Here is a 9,458-nt window from a genome sequence, read left to right as displayed (position 1 = left end):
AAAATTATCTACCATAAATTGTGAGTTTTTTTCTGGACTTTCAATTACATTGCATTGATTTATATGTATATCATTATGTCACCACCACACAGTATTGTTTACTGTAGCTTTGGAGTGAGTTTTGCAACCAGGAAGTGTAAGTTTTCTTACTTCATTATTTTGTTCTTTTTGAAGGTTATTTGGCTATTTTTGTCTCTTTCACTTCCGCATGGATTCTTTTAAAAAAACATTTTTAATTTTATTTTTAGGTTATAGTAAAATTGAGCAGAAGGGAAAGAGAGTTCCTATATATTCCATGCCCTTCACCTCAGCCACACCTTCCCCACTAGAACGGTGTGTTTCTTACAATTAATGAAACTACGTTGATATTATTAATCAAGGCCCACATTTTACATCAAAACTCACTCTTGATATTTTACTTTCAATGAGTTTTGGCAAATGTATAATGACATATATCCATTATTACATTGTCATACAAAATCATATCACTGCCCTAAAAATTCCCTGTGCTTTGTCTGTTCATACCTCCTTCCCCAGATTCCCATAAACCACTGACTTATTATTATCACCATCGTTTTATCCTTTCCAGAATGTGGTATCATTGGAAGCAATAGCATGTGTGGCCTTTACAGAATGACTTCTTTCTCTTAGTAACATACATTTACATTTTCTCATGTTTTTTCATGACATGAAAACTCATTTATTTTTTAGTGCTGAATAGTATTCCATTGTCCAAATGTACCAACCACAGTTTATCCATTCATCTACTGAGAGGCATTTTTTAGTAGCTTCCAAGTTTTTGGCAATTGTGAATAAAACTACTGTTAACATCTGTGTGCAAATTTTTATATGGACATATGTATTCATTTTCTGTGGGTAAATAGCAAGGAATATGATAATTGGACCAAATGCTAAGAATATGTTTTGTTTTGTAAGAAGCTACCAAACTATCTTCCAAGGTGCCTGTACTTCTTTGGGTTCCCATCAGAAATCAGTGACAGTCCTTATTGCTCCACACACAGTCTTTATTGCCAGCATTTGATATGTTCATTGTTTTGGGTCTTGGCTATTCTCTTAAGTATGTATGTATCTCATTATTGTTTTAATTTACAACTCCTTAATGATTCCTGAGGAAAGAAGCAGAGGGTTTATACAAGAGGACATGAGAGAACCTGGGGGAGCAGGACACTCTAATCTCCCTGTCAGTGGAAAAGTACAAATTAGTTCCTGGTTCACTCTGAACCCTAATTTTGGCAGAACATTGACTCACAGTTCTGGACCCAGGGGTTGTTGCTGAGCGTGCAACAGAAACTTTCTGTGTGGATGGAGCAAGGCAGCAAAGGAAACGTCACTGCCTTTGAAGTTTCACCTCAATGCAAAAGCAATAGGATGCATGTTTTGAGAACAAAACATCTATGAACCACAACATTTTAAAGTCAGTGGTCACTAATAGCCTAATATCCAATAAGTCTGACCAAAGATTTCTTTTTGAAAACCACTTCCAGTAAACATAGTGTCGGTCAAAAAAAAAAAATTGTTAATGCTAATAAAATAAGGATGCATTAAAAATGAAAAAAAAAAAACCCTACTTGATTGTAAATAACTACTTCAGCTAGATTTTTGTACTTAAACACTAGGTTTGGAATCAAAGCACAACTCCCTTCCCTCCTCACATTCCCAGCATAATGACACAGATTGTCTCTTCTAGTAGGTTTTCAAAGCTTCAGGGAAACAACAAATAACTTTTTATAAAACAGTTGATTATCACAGTTATTGCTGTAGATACAATCCACCAATGGATGCTAAAAAGTTATTGAGTGAAACTTTGAAGAGACACAAGATTATCCTAGTTTTGAATACCTTTCCCCAAGGTATTAACTGCAGGGGATGGAGGTCATAAGGTACACTGAAGTCACAAACAGACCTTGAGATGATGACAGAGCACTCAGCCCCATATCATAGCCAAAATGAATATCTTCATGTACATCATGAGAAAATACTGGACAAACATAAATTCATAAATTGAACTTTCTACAAAATAAACCAGTACTTTTCAAAATTGTCAAAATCATGTAAGATAAGGAAAGAGTGAACAATTGCCAAAGATTGAAGGACATTAAGGGAAAATAATAACTGAATGCAATGTGGAATCCTGGGTTGGCTGATGGGAAAAGAAAGGACAGTAAAAGTGATGAAATTTGGATCTGTTCTGTACTTTAGTTAATATTGTACCTGTGTTAATTTCATAGATTTGATTATTGCACAATAGAGATTTCAGGTGATAACATGAGAGGACATTCAGGAAGAGTCTATGGGATCTCTCTGTTTTTCGCAGCTTTCTGTATGTTCAAAATTAAGGTTAAAAAATCATTATGCTAAGTTTTTAACAACTTAAAGGACTATATTTTTCTTCCTCCAAGACATTTTATCATCCTACTCAAAAACTTGATATTTTTGAAACACAATATTTTAATGAAAATATGACAAACATTGATAATAGGTGGAAACACTTTGAAATAAAAGTATTATTTATACCACCATAGAATTGGATTCTCAAATTCTCATGCTGCTTTTTCAAATTTGCACCATGTTTTGTTTCTTAAATGTGTTATGCACTGCTGATGTTGTAGAACTAAAACAATTCATGATAGACATGGGATTTAACTTAGCAATTCTTTCAAATATTATCTGAATGGAGGGGACTTTCTATTCACAGCTGAATGTTTAATGATGTAACTGGAATTCTTATTCCTTGGGGACTTTGGAATCTATTTCTTAAAGATTGCTTTAAATGCTTAAACATTGGGAATTTGATTTTGTTGGTTTTCCATATTTAAGAGGAGTTTAAAAGCAAATGAGACAGGGAAAGTTGAAAAAACAGTGTATGTAATCTTGAATGTTATAATTTGTAGTTAGACATAAATATGGGTAGTTATAAAATCCTAGCCATCTCATCTAAGAGGAAATACCAATCAAATCCATGCTTCTCAATCTTTAATGTGTACAGGAATCTGCAGATCTTGTTGAAATGCAGCCTGATTCAGCAGCTCTGCAGAGGATCCTAAGATTCTGCATTTCTAACCAGGTCTCAGGAGATGCCTAGAAGGCTCCTGGTTCATGGACAACATTTTAAAGAAGCAAGGACATCATGACTGGAAAGGAAATGCTATTGACATGTTCTGTCTATCTCAGGGGTAAATTTTCAAAGAAAGGAGATTTAATTTTAAACAAGTAAAGTATTTAATACCTTAAAGCAGTTCAGACTGATGATAAAAATTTGAGAAAACATCTTCATTGAAACAAATTTTGTAGGCAAGGAGTGCTGCATTGAGATTCACCAACCACCTTCATGACAGATGATGCTGGGGATTTAATCAGAGGTGAAGCAGAGCCAGTTGAGGTCAGGTGGGGAGGAAAGAAAACACTTCAGGTGGACAAGAATCCCCCAGGGGAGGATGTGTTCTACCGTTGCCACTAGGGGGCGCACCGCCATAGCTTTTCAAGTTTGTGGATGGCCGTACTCCAGTTGGGGGTGCTGACAATGGGGAAATGAAAGGAGATGTGGAAATGGATACCGCACTGTATCACTATATTAGAACTTGATTTTGGGTTTCTCTCTAGAGAAAGGGAGTTGATTAGCGGTCATGTGTTTGTAGCTCTTTAGGATGTTACACTTAGCAGCTGAACAGAATCCACTGAAGAGGATTCTGAGTTACAGATTCCAAAGGTTTGAGAAAATGGCTTTGCTGTGTTTATCCTCAAAGCATAGCACCGGATGGTTCAAAGGCAAAGAGTGACGGGTGTCTCTTTCTTTTGAATGCTTTGCATTTTCAAAATTCTTCCTGCTGCAAACATTCTTTTCACGAATTGCTGTCATCTTTCTGGTTATCAGTGAGGAAACAGAGGCACCAGGGGAAAGCCTCCTGTACCTTATGATCTGTGACCAAACAAGAGCTGGAATTTCAATCCCGTGAAGGTACAGCAAAGGTGAAGATCCTCCCCTTCCATTTTAAGGCTCCTCAGAAACAAGCCTTGGGGCACAAGTCATCTCGAAAAGCTGGGTAAATGGCTCCCACTGGAAGATCAGCCTGAAGCCACAAATCTAGCCTTTCACTCAGTCCTGCTGCCAATGTCAAACCATGTCCTTTCCTCTAATTTAAGTCAAATTGTCTTAACTGTATACACATGAACAGATTCTTTTAATTTTTATTTTTTAAATAAAATGACATGCTGATGTCACAAAACTAATTCAAAAAATAAAAAAGAATATAAAATAAAAAGTGAAAGTTCCTTTTCATTCACTGATTCCCCACCCGAAATCCCCAAATCCTGTAATCCCACCTCCAGAAATAACCATTGCAGACCACCTAAAAAAAAGTGTGTATATCGAGACAGATCTTGCTTAACTTGCATTTGCCACCCTTAAGATTTATATCATGGTCTATCAGGATGAGGTCTTGAAAATTTTAAATAATAGAACATTTTTCAGATGTTTTCTTGACTGAAAACATGGGATTCCTACGACTAGTATTTAAGTGTTAGTAGAAATTAGCCCCCAGGGGCTTTCTTGGGTTTCCCTGTCATCCTGTCTTCCCGAGTTTGCATTAATAAAGTAAAATTAGTGGGGCTTATATGTTTTCTTTTCTGAGTGACTGTGATAGAATAAGCAAGCTCAGTTGTAAATACTTAATTTTTGTCCTTGAAGTATTTCAAATGAACCCCTCTGTTATTTCCCTGGGTCTAGATTTTTTTCCCTAGATTATTTTTGTATAGCAGTCACTTTTTTAATAACCCTGCCGTGAAACAGATACATACAGGCAGCTATAGGGTATGTTTCTATGCTTTCTATCTTCTTTCAAGTGCTCAAATAAATCAATTAAAAATAGTGACCAAGTGTCCTCCCTGGTTGCACAATAGATTAGGACACAGCACAGCAAGCTGGCTGCAGCTGCTTCAGTGTGTGTTCGATCCCCGGCCCTGGAAGTGACCCACATGGCACAGCAGACCTCTCTTGACCCACTCTCTGCTCCCCTCAGCAGTGTACTTTGTCGACCTGCCTGTTCTGCTCCCCACTCTGTCTCTGGTGAATCTTCTCACCGCCCCTAAACCTCTGGCCTGTACCCCAATTCTGTGTGTCTAAATAAATAATTAAATCTTAAAAAAAAAAATAGTGACCTAAAAGGAGCTTACATAATATAATTTCCCTTTTCTGGAAAGCTGTTCCTTTCTCTAGAACAGAGATTGTAAAGAATCCCTCGTAGAGGAACACCTGACAGTTTGTGAAATGCTAGTTTGGGAATCCTGCCTCCTCAGGAGGGGTTGAGAATCCACACTGCTTACAGGCTCCCTTGAACTTTTCATGTCACAGACGTTTTTGTCTGAAAGGATACTAAAGGATGCTCTCTAGGTCCGCCACCCACTGCTGGGAACCTCTCCTCCCAGCACCTATTGCCTCTCCTTTAGAAGTAAAAGGGCTGGAAAACATGTCCAGGAAATGGGCTGTTCTGAAGTTTTCCACGAATGGCTGCCTCCAAATTCTATGCACATCTTAGGAATTCTAGGCTTGTCTTTCCAAGCTTGATTCCCTAAATTTGCCAGTTGACCTGTTGCACGGTGTGGTTCCCCTGGCCTTCTCCTTATGTCCTGCAACCAGTTTTGAGAAGCAGCTGATGACTGTTTCAATTTCATTTGAAGTTTCTTATAAAAGGAGCCAATCTGGGAGGTCACTTGTCTTTGATCCAGGAACAGTGGTTTGGTTATTTTGGCTTATAATGAATTTGGAAGGGAATTGAAGCATCAGGTAAAAACAATCTGTACCTACACAGCATGACAAAGAACAATCCCAGCCCTACACACCAGTGTGGATAGATTGCAGAGAAATAAAGTTAAGCACAAGTGGTCTCCATTTGCCTGAAGTTAAAAGACAGTCAACAATGACTTATATTGAGAAAGGTGGGAAGAAGGGTTCTCTTCCAAGGATTATCACTTAGTGGGGGTGTGGGACAGAGATCTTGGGGGTGGGGGAGGCAGAATTACCCTAAACTGTGATCTGGACCTCATTTAGGTTGTATACACACTTATAAAGTCTTTGAGGTAAACAATTAAGCTTTTTGAATTTTACTAAATGCATATTATTTTATGCTGCAGTAATTTTTTTTTTCAAGAAGATGACTGTGACAATGATTCCCTAGAGAAAAAATAACCTACAATCCTATCCATGTCATAAGTCAAAATTGCCAAACAAATGTAGCCTCAGATAAAAACAAAATAAAAAGTTGGAAACGATTATAGAATAAGCTATTCTTAGCTCCAGTGGTAAATTGGACATTTAAAACAGTGTGAACCCCACCCTGTGCTCTCAGCTGTTTCATGATTTGGAGTGGGGACCCGAAGACACACAGGAGAGATTATCGCACGTTCTTCAAAATGCGGATGCTCAGGCAGCATCTAAAGGAGCAGCCTCACTGCTTTTTTACAAAGGCAGCAGATAAGAACAGGAAATAAGTTGCCAGTCTTTCTTGGGTGAAGTCCAGTTTTGCCCAAATCTTAATGACCTTGTATATGCAGGTGACATCTCTGGGGGCAAGGGAAGCAGGTCAAAGGTCAGTGATATTGTTTACTGAGTTCAGACAGTAACAAGAGGCCTGGCTGTTTCAGTTCTGGGCTACATGGGAGGACGGTTCCAAGGAACAGTCCATGAAAGAGGGATTCCTTTATTCCCACATCCACCAAAGGTCCTTTATTGACTTTACATTAGTCATATGTTTAATGTGTTAATCATCTGGTTTTCTTCCCTCCCTCTGCATGGACCCTGCCTCCCAAGCCATGGAGTAGCTGTGGTGAGGAATGTCTCCTCACAAGGCAAGTGGCTTCTCTGACTTCTCTCTTTTCCTCTCCTCCTCCCCAGTGGTAGTTTGTCTGACATGCTGGCATTGATTGGTGTTATGGAGACACAACCTGGCTTTGTTGTGGCAACTGCTCTGTCAGGTGTGGGTGCTGTGGGCGAGGGGAGTCCCGGAAATAACAGAGAAGACACTGATTGTCTGGGCACAGATAAGGTTCCACTCACAGGCTGATGTAAGAGCTGGCCTGGGCTGGGAATCTGTGAATGTGGACATAGACTTTTTATTCATTGTTATAAAGGTAGTGCTTTGAGAAAGATGATGAATCACATTCAGACCTCCACATGCAAAGCGAAGGCTTTGCAAGGAACTGAACGTTCACAGGAGGCAAAAACAAAGAACATGGATTGTGACCCCTGGAGCCCACTCCAGGGTGAGGACATGCTGGGTAAACACACCTCTTATTCCTGAAACAGTGACTGTCCCAGCACAACTTAAGGTGATGCTTTTCTTTCCAAGCACGCTCATTCTCAGACTAACATATCAGGGCCTGGAATAGTTTCTCCCTCAGGTTGCCTGCACAACATGTGAGATCCAATGCAAATGAATAAGACATAAAAGCAAAAGCTACCTCGGGATTGGTGATGATCCCAATGGTGAAAGATAAATAGCACATTAGTTACTTCAGCTCCTGCTTCTTCCAAGATTTGGTTTTATGAGAAGCTTCTGAAGGCTGGGAGCAGGCAAGCTAAGCCTAAGAACTGTTGTCCCAGGAAAAGGAGCCTGCAGGGGAGGGTGTGATTGTGTGTGGGGTGAGGGAGGTGCCGCTCTCCATTTTGGATTCCCAGAGCCTGCTCCCCCGACTCCTGCTCCAGGCTTGCCTGCTGAGGGAGACTAGGAGGACTTCATGACCAGAGTAGGAAGTATCCCTCTTATCCCAGAAGAGAAGCCTTCAGTGTGAGGAGTGAGGAAGGAACCACCAGGAGGAAGGTGGCATGGGGCTGGGATCACTGGCCGCCATTTTTCTTCCCTGGGTGGTAGGCTTCTTGGGGGAGAGGGTCTTTGTCTCTGCTTCTCTGAAAGCTGTTAAAATGAATATTAACTACAAAATCATTTCTGTGTACCACAGGAGTGGCCTCTATCTCCCTCTCTCCCTTACTCTATCTCTTCCTTTCTCACTTTTAGTTTTCTTATTTATGCTAGAAAAAGGAATTTCAGTGCCTTTCCTGAATGAAAGAATATCTCAGTATCCTGAAATTTCATTTCCAAGTCTGTCTCCGAATGCTTGGTGAAAGTAACCTGACCAGAGAATTTGCCACACACACTCCTGAACCTCCTTATATATATTTTTACACCCCCCTCAGTACCTGGTAACCACAGTAAAAGGATAACCACACAGGCTTTGTAAAAAAGTGATCTGGGTGTCTGGGAAGAAAAGCCAAGGACATACGTAAACAAGTGGTATTCCCAGGAAGCAGTCTGGGTGGGTGAAATGGCCCTCTGGAAAAGAGGTCAATTAGAAAGCCTTTGTCCTTAGCCCTGACCCTTTCCTCCCAGAAGCCACTCACAGGTGGGAGCACTCTTAGCACTGTGGGTTCTCCTAGAGATAGAAATGGAGAAACATGGAAGGAAGCCCCTTTCTTGCTTCCCTTTTCACCCCCCTAGATTTCTGCAGCTTGATTCCCTGATAGAATCTGATTCCATGGAGACAGTCACCCATATTAACACCTAGTTTCCAGGTGATTCTTTTTTGAACAGTTCCTTTTGTCTTCAGCCACCACAAAGACATCTCTTTCTCAGGGCTGTATCCACCCTCCCGGTGGCAGCCCTGGGGAGATGCCCTGAGGAAGCCCTCAGAGGGAGGTTAGGTGTGTTTTAGAGTACTAGGTACCCTTTTTCAATGGGAACCTTCTGCAGGACTGTGGGTCCCGCGGGGGGGGGGGGTGCCTCTAAAGCAGTCCAAGCCTTCAGTAGGTGAGGACAGGAGTAGGAGACAAGAGGAACTGAGGTGAGGGTGGAGAAGTAGGGTTTGGACCTAAGGGTGAGGCAGGTCTATGCTCCTTGCAGAAAGCCCATTGGTCAGGGACCCCCAAGCAGCTACCCTGGGAAGTGCCAGCTGCCTCCCTTCTCATCCCAGCTGGGGTACCTGGGATGAAGTGGGAGCCCACCTGAGAGGAGGAAGCCAGAACACTCCCAGTGAGCTCCGAGAGTCTCCGGAGAGTCCACTTATAGGTTAGGAGCCTGGCACACAACACAGGGGGATCCCCTCAAGGCCCGGGAAACCCAGGAGGCCCGCGGAAGGCAGGCTAGGCCAGTAGCTGGGTGCGCACTGTCAAGTGCAATTGCGGCGCCGCCCTCTCTCCTCAGAGGTTGAGGGGAGAGGGAGGCTGGAGGGACGCTGGGTTTCCCCGAAAGTTTCCGGCGAATTCTTGTTCCTGGAGATTCGCCTCAGCTGCGTGTGTTTCCCGAGAGGGGGCCTCCTGCGCCGCCGCCCCCCTTCCCCTGGCACGGAACGATTGCGCACGGGGCTCCTTCCCCAGCTCAGTCTCCTCCCCACGCGCCCCCTCTCCGCCGCGCTGGCCAGCGCCGGCACTGCCCCCCGCCCGTGCCCGAGCC

The sequence above is a fragment of the Condylura cristata genome, unplaced genomic scaffold (genome assembly GCF_000260355.1).
Source record: "Condylura cristata isolate star-nosed mole 26May11 unplaced genomic scaffold, ConCri1.0 scaffold00022, whole genome shotgun sequence".
NCBI lineage: Eukaryota > Metazoa > Chordata > Mammalia > Eulipotyphla > Talpidae > Condylura > Condylura cristata.
The sequence above is the reverse complement of the archived record's forward strand: the minus strand, read 5'-3'. Positions refer to the sequence as shown.